Here is a 21,444-nt window from a genome sequence, read left to right on the forward strand (position 1 = left end):
TCGGTCAGTATTTTATCTCGGCAGTGGGAGACAAAACCAGGTGAGGAACAATCAGAGAAAAGGTATAATAGAAACAAGTCACCAATTCTGCATTATCACCCACTCCTGGTTTTGTCTCCTACTCCTGAGAAAAAATACTGATAGTGGGGTGGTGGCCTTAGTGTGCAAATCGCACATGTGCTGGGGAAGGAGCGGGGAGGGACCCCAAACTGAATTCTTCCCCGGGTGCTAGAAGACCTAAATACACCTCTGGGCTTAGGTCCTGACCCCACTCCTTACATGCAGACCCCATAATGACCAATGTTGGGAAGAGGTTAAGAAACATGTTAAGGTTCTGCTCACACCTCCTATTTGTTATACTAGTAGCGTATATACTGGGAAAGGTTATAACATACTCGCTAAACATGCCCTTAGGATTTCATTAGCGCAGCAGACATGGAATTGCTAAGTAGACTACGCTTTTCCATTCAACAGTACATGGTTAAAAAAAAATCATGTAAAGATATAGGTATTTATATGCTGGGACCCTATGTATGATGGATGCAACCGTATAGTATCTTCCCATTGAAACCCATTCAAATTATATGTGTAATGTATGGGTTTATGTAGTATTTATAATGTATAGTTAACTTCATAGCTAATTTCCATAATTCCATATCCTTTACATAAATATACAGTAAATATATATCATTTAGAATGAAGTTTTAACTACACCTTTCTGTATTTTTATATTGTATTTATCATGTTTTAGTCCCACAAGGCGATTTAAGCCTTTGATGTGTCTTTTTTCCCCCCATCACTGTGAATTTGCATATTTGAACATGGTTTATACCAATGCCACTATGACATAAACTGAAAAAAATACATGGTAGGTATCAGCTATGCCTGGACATACCTCTGGAGGACCACTGAAAGAGTACGAATAAAGGATGGGCTGCATCATTATAAGGGACTGGGTAAGATCTTGACACATGAAGTGATGTCTATAGTAGGTACTCTCATCTGGACTGTTGTTAAACACCTGCAGAAAAGGCGATCTTCTCAAATGGAACATGAACTAAAAGGTAAAGAAAACAAAACTCCGTTTAGAAGACAAATTTTGACCATTTTTATTGATTAAATTATTCAAAACTATCGACTAACAGTCCCCACCCTCCCAAATCAATATGCATATGATGAATTTTTACATTATTACAATTATAATAGACACTATCTCAAATGACAATGACATTTCTATGCATATAAAAATTACATATTGTCGTAGAGAAAAATTGTAAAACCAAAAAGACATTTTCAGAGAGGGGACATATCACCCTCACATTGAACACATGGGATTAATTATAACTGGGGAAGTGAGACAGATAGATGACACTTAACCCTCCATTGAAGTAGGATCTCCTGCAATGAACAGGTAATTACAGCAGGGGATTTGCTGACAGCCAGCCACCAACTCTAGCATTTGTATACTCAGAGTTGGAGAAGCACAATTCCAGAGGCAGGGGCTTCCTCTGTTCAAAAGGAATTATCTCAGACACTTTGGCGCCAGTGGTCAGTGATGAATATTGAGGTTTGTATTGATTCGATATTTATAAGGGATATATTTTCAATGTCATGGCGAAGTGACAAACATAACGCATTAACTCACAGCACTGTAAGGCGGGCAGATGGATGATGCTATCCAGTGGTGTAACTAAAGTCCAAATGGCCCCGATGCAAAATTTGGACACCCCCCCACACACACACACAACCACCCCCCTCCCGCCCCCGCATGTTGGTCAGATGTATGGGCCTTATAGTGTTCTAAATCCTATAAGGACATACGAGTTGCCTCCCTCCCCCCCCCCCCCAATTATTTAGTAAGGTCCCCCGTCCTAGTATATATAATGTCCTCCATCCTGGTACTGTATATACAGTTTATTGCGAAAATATTCACCCCCTTTGCTTTTTACCTATTTTGTTACATTCCAACCTGTGTTTAAATATTTTTTTAATCCGATTTGTGTGTGATGCATCAGCACTAAATAGTCTAAGTTGATTAAGTGAAATGAGAAAAATATAGGCATAAATAACTAAAAATTGGCATGTGCATATCTATTCACCCCTTTTGCAATGAAGCCCCCTAAAAATTTCTGGTACAAGCACATGCTTAGTGGAAGGGAGACCACCTGTGTGCAATCTAAGTGTCACATGGTCTGTCAGTATATACACATCTTTCCTGAAAGACCACAGAGGCTGCAACACTATTAAGCAAGAGGCACCACTAACCCTCCTGCGACGTATATACCCCCAGCCCCTCCTGCCAGGTATATACCCCCAGCCCTTCCTGCCAGGTATATGCCCCAGCCCCTCCTGCCAGTATATGCCCCCAGCCCCTCCTGCCAGGTATATGCCCCCAGCCCTTCCTGCCAGGTATATACCCCCAGACCCTCCTGACAGGTATATGCCCCCAGCCCCTCCTGCCAGGTATATGCCCCCAGCCCCTCCTGCCAGGTATATACCCCCAGCCCCTCCTGCCAGGTATATGCCCCCAGCCCATCCTGCAACGTGCCCCCAGTGTCTCCTTTGATGTACAGTTGGTTGCAAAAGTATTCAATCCCCCTTCTTGGCTTTTTACCTATTTTGTTACATTACAAACTGTGTTTAAATATTTTAGTAATTCAGCTTGTGTGTGATGCATCAGCACTAAATAATCAAAAGTGAGAAAAATATAGGCATAAATAAGTAAAAATTGGCATGTACATATGTATTCACCCCTTTTCCAATGTAGCCCCTAAAAATTTCTGGTGCAAGCAATTATCTTCATAAGTCACATGCTTAGTGAAAGGAAGTCCACCTGTGTGCAATCTAAGTGTCACATGTCTGTAAGTATATACACATTTTTTTGAAAGGCCACAGAGGCTGCAACAGCATTAGGCAAGAGGCACCACTAACCAAACACCATGAAGACCAAGGAGATCTCCAAACAAGTTAGAAAAAAAGTTGTTGAGAAGTACAAGTCAGGGGTGGGTTATAAAAAAAATATGCCAATCTCTGATGATCCGCCAGAGCACCATCAAATCCATTATCATCAAATGTAAAGAACATGGTACCACAAGAAACCTGCCAAGAGAGGGCCGCCCACCAAAACTCTCAGCCTGTCAAGGAGGGCATTAATCAGAGAAGCAGCACAGAGACCAAAGGTAACCCTGAAGGAGCTTCAGAGTTCCCAAGTAGAGACTGGAGTATCTGGCCATACACTCCATAGAGGTGTCCTTCATGGAAGAGTGAGCAGAAAAAAGCCTTTACTTATACACAAAAACTGTAAAGCTCGTTTTTAGTTTACCAAAAGACATGTGGGAGACTCCCAAAATGTACGCAAGAAGGTGCTGTGGTCAGATGAGACAAATATTGAACTTTTTGGCCACCAAGGTAAACGCTATGTCTGGCACCAAACCAACACAGCTCATCACCCCAAGAACACCATCCCCACAGTGAAACATGACGGTGGCAGCATCATGCTGTGGGGATGTTTTTCGGCAGCAAGGACAGAGAAAATGGTCAGAGTCGAGGAGAAGATGGATGGTGCGAAATACAGAGATATTCTTGAGGAAAACCTGCTTCAGTCTGTCAGTGATTTGAGACTGGGACAGAGATTCACCTTCCAACAAGACAATGACCTAAAGCATACTGCTAAAGCAACACTCGAGTGGTTTAAGGGGAAATGTGTAAATGTTTTGGAGTGACCTAGTCAAAGTCCAGACTTTCATCCAATTGAGAATCTGGGGTGAGGCTTGAAGATTACTGTTAACCAGAATAAACCATCTAACTTAAATGAGCTGGAGCAGTTTTGCCTTGAGGAATGAGCAAAAATCAAATTGGCAAGATGTGGAAAGCTCATAGAGACTTATCCAAAGCGACTTACAGCTGTAATCAGGGGTGGATTAAGAGTAGCAAGGGCTCCGGGCAGTTTAGAAGGCGCGGGCCCCCTACCCCCACACCTGATGTATCACATGTCACATGATTCCCTGTGATAGATCATGTGATAGTTCACGTGAAATTAATTTGGCACAATATTAATTATAATAATTTTTTTTAGGCTGTGTGCCCACTATGCGTTTTTTAAGCAATTCCGCTGCAGAAACGCTTAAAAAACATTTGGTAGAAGGTCTGCCATGTTCCCCAATGATAATCTGCATGTGCTGTGCACATGCTGCGGAAATTTCCGCTGCGGATTATCATTGTGGAAAAATCTGCAGCATTACCAATTATTTTGCGGAAGCTCGGCGTTTTCGCCGCCATTGACTAGCATTGGAGCGCATGGAATCCGCATCACTGCATCTGTACATGCGGATTCCATGTGTTTCAATGTGCGGATGGTATTCGGGTCTGGAGAAGAGGAGACTCTCCTCCAGACCCAGGTACCATAGTACCTGTAAAAAAAAAGAATAAAATAAAAAATAAATATCATACTTACCTTCTGATAGCCCCCGCTGTCTTTATCCGTTGCGTCCTGGCTTGCCGGCAGCTCACGATGGTCTGAAAAGGACCAGCCGTGACGTCATTTAGTCATGTGACGGGTCACGCGACCGCTGACGTCGACAGGTCATCAGAAGATAATTACATATTTATTCTTTATTTTTTACCATTCTTTTACTGTCACACTATATAAATCCATGCCGGTTGCATGGATTTATATAGTGTGACCAAGTTGTCAAGCACTTTCCAAGTGATGCTAAAATCGCTTGGAAAAGAGCTTGATAACCCGCATGCAGAAATGCATGTGAAGAACGCTTCACATCCGCATGTCCCTGGCAGGAAAAACGCATGTAAAATCCGCATGCGTTTTTTCTGCCAGGGAGATGCAGAAACGCTCAAAAAAAATCCGGAGCATTTCTGCATCGTAGGCACATAGCCTTACATTAATTGTATGACTCAATATTGAGCACACGTAGCCATCTTGTAGCGCTGGCGTCCCTGCCCTCTGCTAGGCAGGGACGCTGCTCCCCTCACCGCTCTGCTCCGTGCCCGGCGTCCTCTCCCCGCTCTGCTGTCAGCGCGCGCTCCTTCCCGGCGTCCTCCTCCCGCTCTGCTCTCAGCGCGCGCTCCTTCCCGGCCCCTGTGCTTAGGGCGCGCGCGCGCGCGCTCCCCTCCTCTTAAAGGGGCCGCGCGCGCCGTCCTAAGGAGTCCCCGGCCAATGGCCGGAGGACTTCATCATATATAAGGCACCTCCTCCAAAATGGAGGTGCCCGAGCAATGTTGTTTGCACCTGTGTCTCACCTGTGCTTCAGCCCTCAGGTCCCGTTGCCAGTTACCTGCCAGTTACCTGCCTGATTCCTGCCTGAATACTTGTTACCTGTCTGCCAGTCTGAGGTCCGACGGTCTGCCTTACTACTCCTGTCAGTCTGTCTAAAGGACCAGCCTGCCCGCTCACCTGGGAGCGCATATCAGCTACCTGCCTGCTTGCCTGAGGTCCGACGGTCTGCCTTACTACTTCGGTCAGTCTGTCTATGGACCAGCTTGCCCGCTCACCTGGGAGCGCTTCTTCGTTATCTGCCTGCTTGCCAGCCCGGAGGCTCCGTTGTCACGTGCTGTGACCACCAGCTATCTCAGAGACTCTTGCCCGCTCACCTGGGAGCGCATCTCCGTTACCTGCCTGCTTGCCAGCCCGGAGGTCCCGTTGTCACGTGCGGTGACCACCAGCTATTCCAGAGACTCTTGCCCGCTCACCTGGGAGCGCTTCTCCGTTACCTACCTGCCTGCCAGCCCGGAGGTTCCGCCGTCACGTGCCGTGACCACCTGCTATTCCAGAGACTCTCGCTTGCTCACCTGGGAGCACACATCTACCATCTGCCTGCTAGCCTACCCGGAGGCTCTGCCATCACAGGTCGTACCTACCCCTTACCCAGAGACTGCCCTGATCACTTGCCGTAACTCCCTGTCCGTTCACCCAGAGACTGCCACCCGCTTCCTTACAAGGGCCGCCCCCTTGTATAGTAGCTCAGAGGTTCCGCCTCCCGGACCCGTTACAGTTTGCTCGGGCCATGGAACCCGGTGGCACCCAAGCTCCCTCGCTCTCGGACCTCTGTCTTGAACTGTCCCGTCAGAGGTCCCAACAGGAGGCCATCCTGGGTCACCTGCGGAATGTTAATACTCGCCTGAACACTCTGTCTGATCCACCAACAACCTCCGCCAGTGCCATATCTTGCAATCCGGCAGCTCCGCTGCCCACTAATACTATGGTATCCTACCCCGGACCCCGGCTTTCTGCACCTCCTCGCTTCGGAGGCGACCCCGTCCAGGCTCGGGGCTTCATAAATCAGTGCACCCTGCACTTTGAACTTTTGTCCCATCAGTTTAATTCCGACCGGGCCAAAATTGCCTTTATCATGTCCCATCTCACCGGGGAGGCCCTGGCCTGGCTAAATCCTCTATGGGAGAGAGGAGACCCCCTGGTGTCCAACTTGCCTGCTTTTCTCTCGGCTTTCCGGAAAGTCTTCGACGAACCCGGACGGAAGACCTCATCCGCATCCTCTCTGCTACGCCTCCGTCAGGAGGGTCTCACCGTGGGCCAATATGCCATACGGTTCCGCACCCTTGCCTCGGAGCTGGCCTGGGATAACGACGCTCTGGTATCCGTCTTCTGGGAGGGTCTGTCCGGTCGTATTAAAGATGAACTTGCTGGTCGGGACATTCCTACCTCTCTCGATGATCTAATAACCCTTGCCACCCGGATTGACCTACGGTTCCAGGAGCGTGCCAAAGAGGTCACCCGTGAGAGAAGGATTCCACGTTTAGCTCCTACTTTCCAGAAACCCGTCATTCCCTCCATCTCTCCCCAGGTACACTCTCCTGAGCCTATGCAGGTCGACCAGACCAAGATGGTCAAAACCCGTCAGGACTCACGCCGTGCCGAGGGGAGCTGCTTCTACTGTGGCAGTAAGGAGCACCGGATCCGTGCCTGCCCGGAGAGGTCGGGAAACGCCTGTGTCTAGGTTCGCTCAGAGAGGTCCACCTAGACAAGAATAAATCCTCTCCATCCCTGCTGTTGTCAGTTTCGATCATCTACGGGGAGAACCGTTATTTCGAACTAGCCCAACTTGACTCTGGAGCAGCCGGGAACCTTATTTCACAGTCCCTGGTTGAGAAATACCGCATCCCCACCAAACCTCTGGCTGTACCCTTGTCTGTCGCTGCCGTGGATGGGGGCCTCTTACCTCGCCCCATTCAACTCATCACCGAATCCATTACCCTGCAGGTGGGAATGCTGCATTCTGAAAGTATCTCCTTTCATGTTCTGCCTGGACTCTCTCACGCCCTCTTGCTAGGTCTGCCCTGGCTCCAGAGACATGCACCCGTGCTAGACTGGCAAACCGGAGAGGTCCTTCGCTGGGGACAAGACTGTCATAAAACCTGCCTGGTTCCCGTCCATCCCGTCCGTCCCTCTCCTACCCCAGCTAATCTACCTGGACTTCCGATTCCTTATTGGTCTTATGCAGATGTCTTTAATAAAAAGGAGGCAGAGACATTACCACCACATAGACCATACGACTGTCCCATCGATCTGCTACCCGGTACTACTCCTCCCCGTGGGCGTATCTATCCTTTATCCGCTGCTGAGACCCGGTCAATGTCCGAATATATTGAGGAGAATCTGGCCAGAGGATTCATCCGGAAATCTACCTCCCCGGCGGGAGCAGGCTTCTTTTTCGTCAAAAAGAAGGACGGCTCTCTCCGTCCCTGTATAGACTATAGAGGCCTAAACCTGATCACGGTGAAGAATAAGTACCCCCTTCCGCTCATTCCAGAATTATTTGATCGCCTGAGGGGGGCTAGGATCTTCACCAAACTGGACCTTCGTGGGGCGTACAACCTGGTTCGTATTCGTCAGGGGGATGAATGGAAGACGGCATTCAACACCCGGGACGGCCACTATGAATACCTGGTAATGCCCTTTGGTCTCTGTAACGCTCCTGCCGTCTTTCAAGAGTTGGTCAATGACATCTTCCGGGACCTTCTCTACTCCTGCGTAGTGGTGTACCTGGACGACATCTTGGTCTTCTCTCCGGATCTCCAGACTCACCGGAGGGACGTTCGTCAGGTCCTGCTCAGGCTAAGGCAGAACCATCTCTACGCTAAATTTGAGAAGTGCCTCTTTGAGCAGACCTCGCTTCCGTTTCTGGGCTACATTATCTCTCAGACCGGCCTACAAATGGATCCTGAGAAACTGTCTGCCATCGAGAAATGGCCCCGACCGGAGGGGTTGAAGGCCATTCAGCGATTCCTGGGCTTCGCCAACTACTACCGCCTCTTCATACCACACTTCTCTTCCCGGACGGCCCCAATTTCTGCGCTCACCCGTAAAGGTACTAATCCCAAAGAGTGGCCACCCGAAGCAGAGGAGGCCTTTCTTTCCCTTAAACAGGCCTTCTCTTCCGCCCCGGTGCTGCATCGCCCAGATGGCAACAAACAGTTCTTCCTGGAAGTTGACGCCTCCTCCTCTGGAGCCGGAGCGGTACTTACTCAAAAATCATCTTCCGGGAGGATGGTAACTTGTGGCTTCTTCTCTAAACTCTTCTCCTCCTCTGAGCGCAACTATTCCATAGGAGACCGAGAGTTATTGGCCATCAAACTGGCATTGGAGGAGTGGCGTTACCTGCTCGAGGGGGCTCTTCACCCGGTAATAATTTACACTGACCACAAGAACTTGGCTTACCTCCAGCATGCCCAGAGACTTAACCCGCGCCAAGCCCGGTGGTCCTTGTTTTTTGCTCGTTTTGATTTTGTCCTTCATTTTCGCCCGGCTGACAAAAACGTCAAGGCGGACGCCTTGTCTCGGTCCTTTCTGGTGTCTGATCTCGAGGAGGATCCGAAACATATCATCGACCCCGCCAGAGTAATGCAGGTGGCTCCCGTGAGTCTAAATCGTCTTCCTCCTGGTAAGACGTTCGTACCAGTACCTGATCGGGAGAAGATCCTACACTGGGGTCATTCGTCTAAACTAGCTGGCCACGCCGGTCAGAAAAAGACCCTCCAGCTTATTACCCGGCACTACTGGTGGCCTAACCTGCACAAGGATGTAATAGACTTTGTTTCTGCCTGTGTGTCCTGCGCCCGCAACAAAGTTCCGAGACACCTGCCGGCCGGCCGCCTCCTACCTCTGCCAGTACCTGCTGCCCCCTGGCAGCATATAGCGATGGACTTCATTACTGATCTACCCGTCTCTGCCGGTTGTACGGTCATTTGGGTGGTCGCTGACCGCTTCTCCAAGATGGCTCACTTCATTCCACTGCCAGGTCTTCCGTCTGCACCCGAGCTGGCTAAAGACTTTATCCGCCACATCTTCCGTCTTCATGGCCTGCCCCGTCACATCGTGTCGGATCGTGGGGTACAGTTCACTTCCCGTTTCTGGAGAGCCACTTGTAAATTGCTGGACGTCACCCTGGACTTCTCCTCCGCTTACCACCCACAGTCTAATGGTCAAGTGGAGCGGATCAATCAGAACCTGACCAGTTACCTTCGGCACTTCGTTAATGCCCACCATTCTGACTGGGTGGATCTCCTGCCATGGGCCGAATTCTCGTACAACAATCACGAGAGCGAGTCTTCCTCCAAATCCCCGTTTTTTGTAGTCTACGGTCAGCATCCTCGGATCCCGTTTCCCGTCTCCACCTCGGCGGACAATCCGGCTGCGGAATCTCTTGTTAACAAATTTTCCTCCATATGGGAGAGTACCCGGTCCGCACTCCTTCTGTCATCCGAGCGTATGAAAAGACACGCTGACAAAAAACGTCTGGACCCTCCTCAATTCCGCCCTGGGGATAAAGTCTGGCTCTCGTCCAAATATGTCCGGCTCAAGATCCCTTCCTATAAGTTAGGGCCTCGGTTCATCGGCCCACTGGAGGTCATCAGTCAGATCAACCCGGTGGCCTATAAATTGAAACTCCCGGCCAACTTACGGATCCCTAACTCCTTCCATGTGTCTCTCCTCAAACCTGTGGTGCTTAACTCTTTTTCCAAGTCTACAGGTACGCCTCCTGCTCCGGTTTCTGCTGAGGACGAGTTTGAGGTAGAGAACATTCTTGCCACCAAAAGGGTAAGAGGAAAGACCTTTTTTCTGGTAGATTGGAAGGGGTTTGGTCCTGAGGAGAGAACGTGGGAGCCCCGGGAGAACATCCATGCCCCTCTCATCCTAGCTAAATTTCTGTCTGGCCTAAAAAAGGGGGGCCTAAAGGGGGGGTACTGTAGCGCTGGCGTCCCTGCCCTCTGCTAGGCAGGGACGCTGCTCCCCTCACCGCTCTGCTCCGTGCCCGGCGTCCTCTCCCCGCTCTGCTGTCAGCGCGCGCTCCTTCCCGGCGTCCTCCTCCCGCTCTGCTCTCAGCGCGCGCTCCTTCCCGGCCCCTGTGCTTAGGGCGCGCGCGCGCGCGCTCCCCTCCTCTTAAAGGGGCCGCGCGCGCCGTCCTAAGGAGTCCCCGGCCAATGGCCGGAGGACTTCATCATATATAAGGCACCTCCTCCAAAATGGAGGTGCCCGAGCAATGTTGTTTGCACCTGTGTCTCACCTGTGCTTCAGCCGTCAGGTCCCGTTGCCAGTTACCTGCCAGTTACCTGCCAGTTTCCTGTCAGTTTCCTGCTAGTTACCTGCCTGATTCCTGCCTGAATACTTGTTACCTGTCTGCCAGTCTGAGGTCCGACGGTCTGCCTTACTACTCCTGTCAGTCTGTCTAAAGGACCAGCCTGCCCGCTCACCTGGGAGCGCATATCAGCTACCTGCCTGCTTGCCTGAGGTCCGACGGTCTGCCTTACTACTCCGGTCAGTCTGTCTATGGACCAGCTTGCCCGCTCACCTGGGAGCGCTTCTTCGTTATCTGCCTGCTTGCCAGCCCGGAGGCTCCGTTGTCACGTGCTGTGACCACCAGCTATCTCAGAGACTCTTGCCCGCTCACCTGGGAGCGCATCTCCGTTACCTGCCTGCTTGCCAGCCCGGAGGTCCCGTTGTCACGTGCGGTGACCACCAGCTATTCCAGAGACTCTTGCCCGCTCACCTGGGAGCGCTTCTCCGTTACCTACCTGCCTGCCAGCCCGGAGGTTCCGCCGTCACGTGCCGTGACCACCTGCTATTCCAGAGACTCTCGCTTGCTCACCTGGGAGCACACATCTACCATCTGCCTGCTAGCCTACCCGGAGGCTCTGCCATCACAGGTCGTACCTACCCCTTACCCAGAGACTGCCCTGATCACTTGCCGTAACTCCCTGTCCGTTCACCCAGAGACTGCCACCCGCTTCCTTACAAGGGCCGCCCCCTTGTATAGTAGCTCAGAGGTTCCGCCTCCCGGACCCGTTACACATCTATACACGGTGGGAGGCCGCACAGCGCCATCTATACACAGCGGGAGGCCACACGTAGCCATCTATGCACAGCAGGAGGCCGCACGGCGCAATCTAAACACAGCAGGAGGCCGCACGTAGCCATCTATACACAGCAGGAGGCCGCATGTAGCCATCTATACACAGTGGGAGGCCGCACAACGCCATCTAAACACAGCAGGAGGCCACACGGCGCCATCTACACACAGCAGGAGGCCACATATAGCCATCTATACACAGCGGAAGGCCGCACGCAGCCATCTATATACAGCGGGAGGCCGCACGTAGCCATCTATACACAGCGGGAGGCCGCACGTAGCCATCTATACACAGCGGGAGGCCGCACAGAGCCATCTATGCACAGCGGTAGGCCACACGGCACCATCTATACACAGCGGGAGGCCGCACAGCGCCATCTATATACAGCGGGAGGCCGCACGGCGCCATCTATATACAGCAAGAGGCCGCACGGCGCCATCTATACACAGCAGGGGGCCGCACGTAGCCATCTATACACAGCGGGAGGCCGCACGTAGCCATCTATGCACAGTGGGAGGCCACATGGCGCCATCCATACACAGCGGGAGGCCGCACGGGCCATCTATACACAGCGGGAGGCCGTATCGCGCTATCTATACACAGCGGGAGGCTGCACGTAGCCATCTATACACAGCAGGAGGCCGCATGGTGCCATCTATACACAGCAGGAGGCCGCATGTAGCCATCTATACACAGCAGGAGGCCGCACAGCACCATCTATACACAGCGGGAGGCCGCACGGCACCCCCCCCAGAAACAGCGGGAGGCCGCACGCAGTCACGCACACACAAACATATATAGACATATACATACACGTATAAACATATTTGAAACACAAAAATACATATAAACAGATATCACACAATGATATCTGCCTGCACACACACACTCACTCTCACACATACACACTCTCTCACACACACACACACACACACACACACACTCTATCACACACACTCTCTCTCATACACACACTCTCACACACACACACACAGACTCACCATCCCCCAGCTCTGCTCCAGTCCTCCTGGCTCCTGCTCCTCTCCGGTGGTAAGTAGCAGTGCAGGCCGGGAGCGCACTGCGTGACATCACAGCTAGGAGACACGGCTGTCTGCCAGTATGTGCCGCAGCGCCGCACATATAGTTAGGGCAATCTGGCCATAGACACCCCGGAGCCGCGGGCACCCTGGAGGCCCGAGGCCCCGGGCGGTAGCCCAGATTGCCCTCATTATAATCCGCCTATGGCTGTAATGGCCACAAAAGGAGTCTCTAAAAAGTACTGACTTGAGGGGGTGCACATTGAAGTTTTCAGTTATTTTGTAGATTTTGTGGTTTGCTTCACCATAAAAAGAAAACCAAATGTTCATAGTTGCAGTCATGTTCTTTACATGAACAGATGCAAACCCCACAAAAAAACTGTGAAATTCCAGGCTGTGAGTTAGCAAAACATGAAAAATTCCAAGAGGGGGTGAATATTTTCGCAAGTCATTGTATGTTACCCACCCCCTGGAGCAAACTGAGTGTTTTTAACTCCCAGGCAAGGGTGTGTCAATCAGCAGCAGGAGGGAGGTCACCACTGGGTCCTAAAGGAAGGAAAAGGGCATCTGTAATGCGAAGCGCAGTGACCTTCTACAGCCAGATCCAAAGCGACTGTCTATTACACCTGACACACCCATGATACCATGATGCAACACCCAAATAATTTATTTTAAGGGTGTTTATGATGCCCGTAGGAAATTTTTTTAGAGGCCTACCTCTAACATTCTGTATGTTATTCAGTATGTTCATGTATACCCCCCAGGGGTAAATGTTTTTCAGCCCATGAACTTGGTGCATGGGCATTACCAGTAAAGGAGATCCACTCCTTAACAATTTTAACAATGTTTTTTAATGAGGACCTCCTCTATGTCTCTTCAAAGGGGTATTGGAGTGCGTCCAATTTTTTGGCAGCCCTTGCAGTCACTACATGGGCATTACCAGTATAGGAGACCCATTCCTTAACAATGGTATCAATTTTTTAATGAGGACCTCCTCTACGTCTCTTCAAAGGGGTATTAGTGTGTCCAATTTTTTGGCAGCCCTTGCAGTCACTGCATGGGCATTACCACTGTAGGAGACCCCTTTATAATGGGAACATTTTTTTTTAAATGAGGCCCTCCTCTATGTCTGTTCAAAGGTATATTGGTTTTTTTTTCAAATTTTAGACAGGCCTTGCAGTTATAGCATACGCAATAACAGCATAGGGAACCCACTTCTTAATAATGGGAACAACAAAGCATAGCCAGCTGATAGCCCTCTAACAATAGTGAGAGCGAACTGCTGGCCCTTTAACAATAGTAAGAGCCGCCTGATGGCCCTATAAAAATAGGCTTTGTGACATTCAGAGTTCCTCCTTCATAAATGAAACAGGATGTGTCTGATCATGTCTCACATACCACATGGGCAGATAAGGTTGTAAAATGTTAAAATGACATTTACCAGTGAATGTATTTTTCACCGTTGAAAGCAATGCAAAAGTGAAAAAACGCTATGTGTGAACATAGGCCAAGGTGTGGAGGAGCATTTTTGGGAGGGCTATTTATTTTGCCTTATATACAAGTCATTACCCTGGAAAGGATGTTGCTTAACATTTTTTTCCAGGAGAATCCATTTTGATTTAGTTTTCGTATGTTTTATTGTGAGTCCGTAAAAGTGGCGTAATACCTCTGACAACATTGTTCACAACAGTGACCTGGGAGTTAGAGATGCTTCCAGGAGTCTTCCCCATGCTGTTGCCATGTCATTTGAGCACTGTTCCCATCGATTTGGGCAATTTTTAGGCCCTCTGCAGACTGCCGGGGGTGCTGCCAGAAAAATGCTTGAGTTTCCTATAGACTTACATTGGGCTCGTCGCTCGGGTCGAGCACCTGAGCATTACGATTTGCTCGACTCGAGCAGTGAGCACCCGAGCATTTTAGTGCTCGCTCATCACTAGTGCTATCCCATTAAATGATGTTTATATTAAAGTAAACGTGACACCTGATACATGTTGCCCAATCCATAGACAGTGTGTGACCTCATAGCGTTTCAGAGTAAAACATATCTGGCTGATGTTGCACAGCCAATGCCTGATACATGCAGCCTACAGATTGGGCAACATGTATCGACGGGCATCAATGGACTGCGTCCCATTGTGGATGCGGTACATCGATGATATCCTGCTGATCTGGCAGGGTACTATCGAAGCTTTATTTGAGTTCATGGAATCCCTCAATAAGAATGATATGAACATTTTTATCACATATACAGTACAGACCAAAAGTTTGGACACACCTTCTCATTTAAAGATTTTTCTGTATTTTCATGACTATGAAAATTGTACATTCACACTGAAGGCATCAAAACTATGAATTAACACATGTGGAATTATATACTTAACAAAAAAGTGTGAAACAACTGAAAAGATGTCTTATATTCTAGGTTCTTCAAAGTACCCACCTTTTGCTTTGTTGACTGCTTTGCACACTCTTGGCATTCTCTTGATGAGCTTCAAGAGGTAGTCACCGGAAATGGTCTTCCAACAATCTTGAATGAGTTCCCGGAGAAGCTTAGCACTTGTTGGCCCTTTTGCCTTTACTCTGCGGTCCAGCTCACACCAATCCATCTCGATTGGGTTCAGGTCTGGTGACTGTGGAGGCCAGGTCATCTGGCGTAGTTCCCCATCACTCTCCTTCTTGGTCAAATAGCCCTTACACAGCCTGGAGGTGTGTTTGGGGTCATTGTCCTGTTGAAAAATAAATGATGGTCCAACTAAACGCAAACCAGACGGAATAGCATGCCGCTGCAAGATGCTGTGGTAGCCATGCTGGTTCAGTATGCCTTCAATTTTGAATAAATCCCCAACAGTGTCACCAGGAAAGCACCCCCACACCATCACACCTTCTCCTCCATGCTTCATGGTGGGAACCAGGCATGTAGAGTCCATCCGTTCACCTTTTCTGCGTCGCACAAAGACACGGTGGTTGGAACCAAAGATGTCAAATTTGGACTCATCAGACCAAAGCATAGATTTCCACTGGTCTAATGTCCATTCCTTGTGTTCTGTAGCCCAAACAAGTCTCTTCTGCTTGTTGCTTGTCCTTAGCAGTGGTTTCCTAGCAGCTATTTTACCATGAAGGCCTGCTGCACAAAGTCTTCTTTTAACAGTTGTTGAAGAGATGTGTCTGCTGCTAGAACTCTGTGTGGCATTGACCTGGTCTCTAATCTGAGCTGCTGTTAACCTTTGATTTCTGAGGCTGGTGACTCAGATAAACTTATCCTCAGAAGCAGAGGTGACTCTTGGTCTTCCTTTCCTGGGGCTGTCCTCATGTGAGCCAGTTTCTTTATAGCGCTTGATGGTTTTTGCAACTGCACTTAGGGACACTTTCAAAGTTTGCCCAATTTTTCGCACTGACTGACCTTCATTTCTTAAAGTAATGATGGCCACTAGTTTTTCTTTACTTAGCTGCTTTTTTCTTGCCATAATTCAAATTCTAACAGTCTATTCAGTAGGACTATCAGCTGTGTATCCACTTGACTTCTGCACAACACAACTGATGGTCCTAACCCCATTTATAAGGCAAGAAATCCCACTTATTAAACCTGACAGGGCACACCTGTGAAGTGAAAACCATTTCCGGTGACTACCTCTTGAAGCTCATCAAGAGAATGCCAAGAGTGTGCAAAGCAGTCAACAAAGCAAAAGTTGGCTACTTTGAAGAACCTAGAATATAAGACATATTTTCAGTTGTTTCACACTTTTTTATTAAGTATATATATATACATATATATGCCTTCAGTGTGAATGTACAGTTTTCATAGTCATGAAAATACAGAAAAATCTTTAAATGAGAAGGTGTGTCCAAACTTTTGGTCTGTACTGTACGGGGGATAGGAATGTGATTAATTTCTTAGATGTGGTCCTTACTAGGGATTGTAATAATTTCTTACAGACTAGTATTTAAAGGAAAGACACTTCCACAAATATGCTACTCCATGCGACATCTTCTCATCCCCCTCACATGATTCAGGCTGTACCTACAGGCCAATTCCTGCGTTTGCGTAGGATTTGTTCTGATGAGATGGAATTTGTCAGACAGTCAGAAGACTTGAAAAATAGATTCTATAAAAGGGGCTACAGCAGACGCATGGTAAAAAGAGCATACCATCGTGCTAAATAATCTAGTCTAAGTGAATTATTATATAAAAAAAAGAGCCCCAGGATGGAGGACAAAGTGAGGTTTATGGGCAGTTTGGACGTGTGAGGGAATGTTTGACTAAGGCATGGCCAATAGTGTTGAGCGAGCACTAAAATGCTCGGATGCTCGAAGCTCGGGCCGAGCTCGCCGTGATACTCGGGTGCTCGACCCGAGCAACGAGCCCAATGTTAGTCTATGGGAGACTCGAGCATTTTTGCGGTGGTACCCCCGGCAGTCTTTTAAAAGCCTAACAAGTGCCCAAAACGATAGTGACAGTGCTCAAATGACAGGGGGACAGCATGGGGATCGCCCCAGGAAGCATTTCTGACCCCCAGGTCACTGCTGTCAACAACGTGGTCAGAGGTATTAAGCCACTTTTACAGGCTCACAATAAAACGAAAGTGAAACTTTTTTTCCTGTGAAATATGTTAAGGAACATCCTTTCCAGGGAAAAGACTTGTGTATAAGTTAAAATAAATGACCAAAAACAAAAATACTCCTCCACACCTTCGGCTATGTTCACAAGTAGCATTTTTTATGCGTTTTTGCACTTTTGTATTGCTTTCAACTATGACAAATGCATTCACCGGGAAATGTCATTTTAACATTTTACAACCTTATCTGGCCATGTGCTGTGTGACACATGCATAAAGTGCTGAAAAGACATGGGAACAGCATGGGGAAGATCCCTGGAAGCATCTCTGACTCCCAGGTCACTGTCTAAAAGTGTGCCCATCATAAGTGATCCTTGCCGCATCAGAAGATGCAGACTTGCAACTATCCCCATGCAAGTTCTAGTCCCAGGGCAGTGTTCATGTGCCCTCCCCCATTCCTTGCAATACAAGCGCAAGTATGCAGCCTGCCACCCACCCACCCCCAGGCTGCAATACGATACTGCTTGCTTGCTTGAACTTGAAATTGGGCCTTTTAGGCATGTGGAGGTGGAATCTGGCCACCACGTCATGGCTGTGTTGGCGGCCTGGAATCCATACTCAGTCCCCAGCCGCCCCGCGGCCGAGTGTCCACATGGTCCCCAGTCGGGTGTCCATAAACAGTCCCCAGCCGCCCCCATTTCTCCTTGGAACTTCCCCCCACACACTTATCTTAGCCCGGCCTGCTTTAGGCAGCATTGGACGAGCCCACCAGAGAACCAGACTCCTCCAGTGGGCCCTGACTTCTCCATCGGTGGAGTTGAGAGTGCCAAGGTGAGGAGCATGATGATGATGACAGAAGTTAGCATCTGCTATGTTTTCTTTTAATGCAAGTGTAAGTGTGCAGCCTGCCACCCACCCACCCCCAGACTGCAATTCATACTGCTAGCTTGCACTTGAAATGGGGCCTTTTAGTTTAGAGGAGGCCGAAGCTGGCCACTGCCTCATGGCTGCTTCGGCAGCGAGGTATCCATACTCAGTCCCCAGCCGCCCCTATTTGTCCTGGTGTGCCTTATACATAAGATTAAGCGCGTAAACCAAAACATTACCTGTGCCCTCCCCAGTGCATTTAGTGGGAAGGAGAGCCTATTCCGCTGTAGTGTGTGCATGCCAAACCCCTGTTCATGGTACATGCGAAGATGTCTCCCACCTTGCACCTGTCGTTGCAGACTTGCAACTATCCCCATTCAAGTCCTTGTCCCAGGGCAGTGTTCAATTGTACCTCTCCCATTCCTTGCAATGCAAGCGCAAGTATGCAGCCTGCCACCCACCCACCCACAGGCTGCAATACCACACTGCTTGCTTGCTTGCACTTTAAATTGGGCCTTTTAGGCATGTGGAGGTGGAATCTGGCCACCACGCCATGGCTGTGTCGGCGGCCTGGTATCCATACTCAGTCCCCAGCCGCCTGGTGGCCGGGTGTCCCCGCTTGCTCCCCAGCCTCCAGGGGGTGGCCGGGTGTCCATACTCGGTCCCCAGCCACCCCTATTTGTACCGGTAACCTTTCCCACACTTTTCTTAGCCTGGCCTGCTTTAGGGCAGCATTGGCCGAGCCCACCGGACTATCAGACTCCTCCGGTGGGCCCTGGCTTCTCCATCAGGGGAGTTGAGAGTGCCAAGGTGAGGAGCATGATGAGGATGATAGAAGTTAGCATCTGCTTTGTTTTGTTGTAATGCAAGCGCATGTATGTAGTAGCGGCTAGGCCTGAGGAGGTCAGCGTTTTGGCGCATATCCTACCTCCTCCGAGGATTGCTGGATGTTTTCCTGCTACTATCCAAGTTCTATGACTCCCGTTAAAACAAAGCTTCAGGTGATAAATGATGGATGAGGTAGTGGCAAAGGAGAAAGAGCAGGAGGAACAGGGACCATTCACATCAATATCAGGCCAGTCAACCAGATATGTCTTGTAGGATATGTTTCTGTAACAAAAGGAGCGGTTAGGCTACACAGTTATAGGGCATACAGTGAGTGCAATGCCTACCAAAAATTTCGAGGCACTCCAATGCCCCTTGGAAATGACATGGAGGTCAGAGGGCGTTAACTAAACCTTTTTTTCCATTTATAGCAACTGGGTCTCCTGTGCACTGTTGGCCTAAGCAGTGAATGGAATGCTTTCCAAAAATTATGAGGTACTGCAATGCCCCTTACAAGAGCCATGTGTGGCACCCCAGGGGTCTGGTCACCACAGTAATAGAGATTACGTCGGAGAGCAAGTGGGAGGTTTCCTGGTCAGGATCCCTTAAACATGCAACATCCTCCTGCCCCAGTCCTGGGAGAGGAGAATTCTGCCCTTATAAACTGGATCTGGGGTGGGGTTGAGTGAGTCAGAGAACAGTCAGAGTCAGAGTGAGAGCAAGGGAAAGTAACAGCAAGGAGCTCTGTATGAGCTAGGAGCTAAAGACCAGGGGCTGGAAGCTGAGCAGAGCTCGCCCTGGCAGAAGACAATAGGAACCGGACACAGGAGTCCGAAGCTGTGAGGACTTATATATCCAGCAGCAGAAACCAGCCGGCAGGGGATTTCAGGTCCTCTGGCCATAGAAGCCCGGAGGCTCAGTCACAAGCAAGGGACCAGCACCGCCGTCGTGGAGCGGAGGCTAACAGAAGGCCCCAAGTCACCAGCCATACGGGTGAGCACTACACGGTACACTCAGGGATGTGGGCTACTTCTACCCGCTTACAGCAAGGTAGCCAGGAAGAGTGCAGACAGACGGGGAGGCCTACAACTCCACCTGGCCAGGGGAACTCCAGCTTGCTCACAGACTGACCAGGCCTCTTATGCTAGCCAGTACTCCCGGGAGGGTCTACCTTATAATCATCAGTAAAGACCCTGAACTGCACTGCAAAGACTCTGAGTCATTCCTGCTGCTCTCGTGCACCATCACCCCCATCATCCACACTCACTGCCCTGAGGCTATACTCCTCCCGAGGGGAGTTATCCCATTTTATGCTGCGCACACAACACCAGCCTCAGCGGTCTGCCTCGCAGCGGTGGTACTCCCTGACCGCAATCCACGGGTGGCGCAGTCGGACAATTAACCTCAAAACCTAAGAAAGATTGCCACTGGTTTGACAAGCCTGAGCCACGGGACCGGGTCACCGCCACGGAGACTACAGACCCCAGAGACCCGGCACCGGGTATCCCACACACGTGTACACACGGCCCAGGGGGCGCGTCACATGCAGTACAGCATATTACAAACATAAGTCCCATTATTGGGGAGTGGGTGTCCCATAGTATTTGCTTATGCCTTGCAAGCAAAAGCTGCCAAAAATTAGGACGGAGCAACTTGCAATGCCCCTTACAAGAGCCATGCAGTACAGCATATTACAAACATAAGTCCCATTATTGGGGAGTGGGTCTCCCATAGTATTTGCTTATGCTTTCCCAGCAAAAGCTGCCAAAAATTAGGACGGAGCAACTTGCAATGCCCCTTACAAGAGCCATGCAGTACAGCATATTACAAACATAAGTCCCATTATTGGGGAGTGGGTCTCCCATAGTATTTGCTTATGCTTTCCCAGCAAAAGCTGACAAAAATTAGGACGGAGCAACTTGCAATGCCCCTTACAAGAGCCATGCAGTACAGCATATTACAAACATAAGTCCCATTATTGGGGAGTGGGTGTCCCATGGTATTTGCTTATGCTTTCCCAGCAAAAGCTGCCAAAAATTAGGACGGAGCAACTTGCAATGCCCCTTACAAGAGCCATGCAGTACAGCATATTACAAACATAAGTCCCATTATTGGGGAGTGGGTGTCCCATGGTATTTGCTTATGCTTTCCCAGCAAAAGCTGCCAAAAATTAGGACGGAGGAACTTGCAATGCTGGCACCCTGGTGGTATAGTGGTGGTGGAGGCTGAGGATAAGGAGAAGAAGATTAAACAGCCGAAACGAGGAAGCGTATACCCATGTGTGGGTGTGAAGTGGTGCATGTGAATACACCTCCCGAAATAACACAGTGGATTTGACTTTATGTTACTTTGCTGTGATTTGGTGGTGATGAGAAGTCTGGCCCAATCCAGCCCTTGTTCATTTTGATAAGGGTCAGCTTGTCAGCATTGTCAGTTGACAGGCGAGTGCGCTTATCAGTTATAATTCCCCCACCGGCACTAAAAACACGCTCTGATAACACGCTAGCGGCAGGGCAGGCCAGGACCTCCAAGACGTACAGAGCGAGTTCATTCCAAGTGTCCAGCTTGGATACCCAATAATTAAAAGGCACAGAGGAATCACGGAGGACGCTGGTACGATCGGCAAGGTACTCCCTCACCATCTTTTGAAACTTTCCACTCCTTGTGAGAGTACCCCGCGCCTCAGGGCCTGTAAGCTGGGCGGGTGTCAGAAAACTGTCCCAGAACGTTGACAGTGTTCCCCTGCCTCTGCTGGATTGGAGTTGCATCTCTCTCGCCTG

At 49.5% G+C, this 21,444-nt stretch overlaps 1 pseudogene; it reads right to left on the reverse strand.

Annotated features, from left to right (window-relative positions):
• LOC141155367 (protein transport protein Sec23A-like) overlaps positions 1–21,444 on the reverse strand; it is a 154,193-nt pseudogene that overhangs the window by 111,478 nt on the left and 21,271 nt on the right.

Source organism: Phyllobates terribilis, unplaced genomic scaffold (genome assembly GCF_046119375.1).
Source record: "Phyllobates terribilis strain yellow unplaced genomic scaffold, ASM4611937v1 Scaffold_7__3_contigs__length_470593459, whole genome shotgun sequence".
Lineage (NCBI taxonomy): Eukaryota > Metazoa > Chordata > Amphibia > Anura > Dendrobatidae > Phyllobates > Phyllobates terribilis.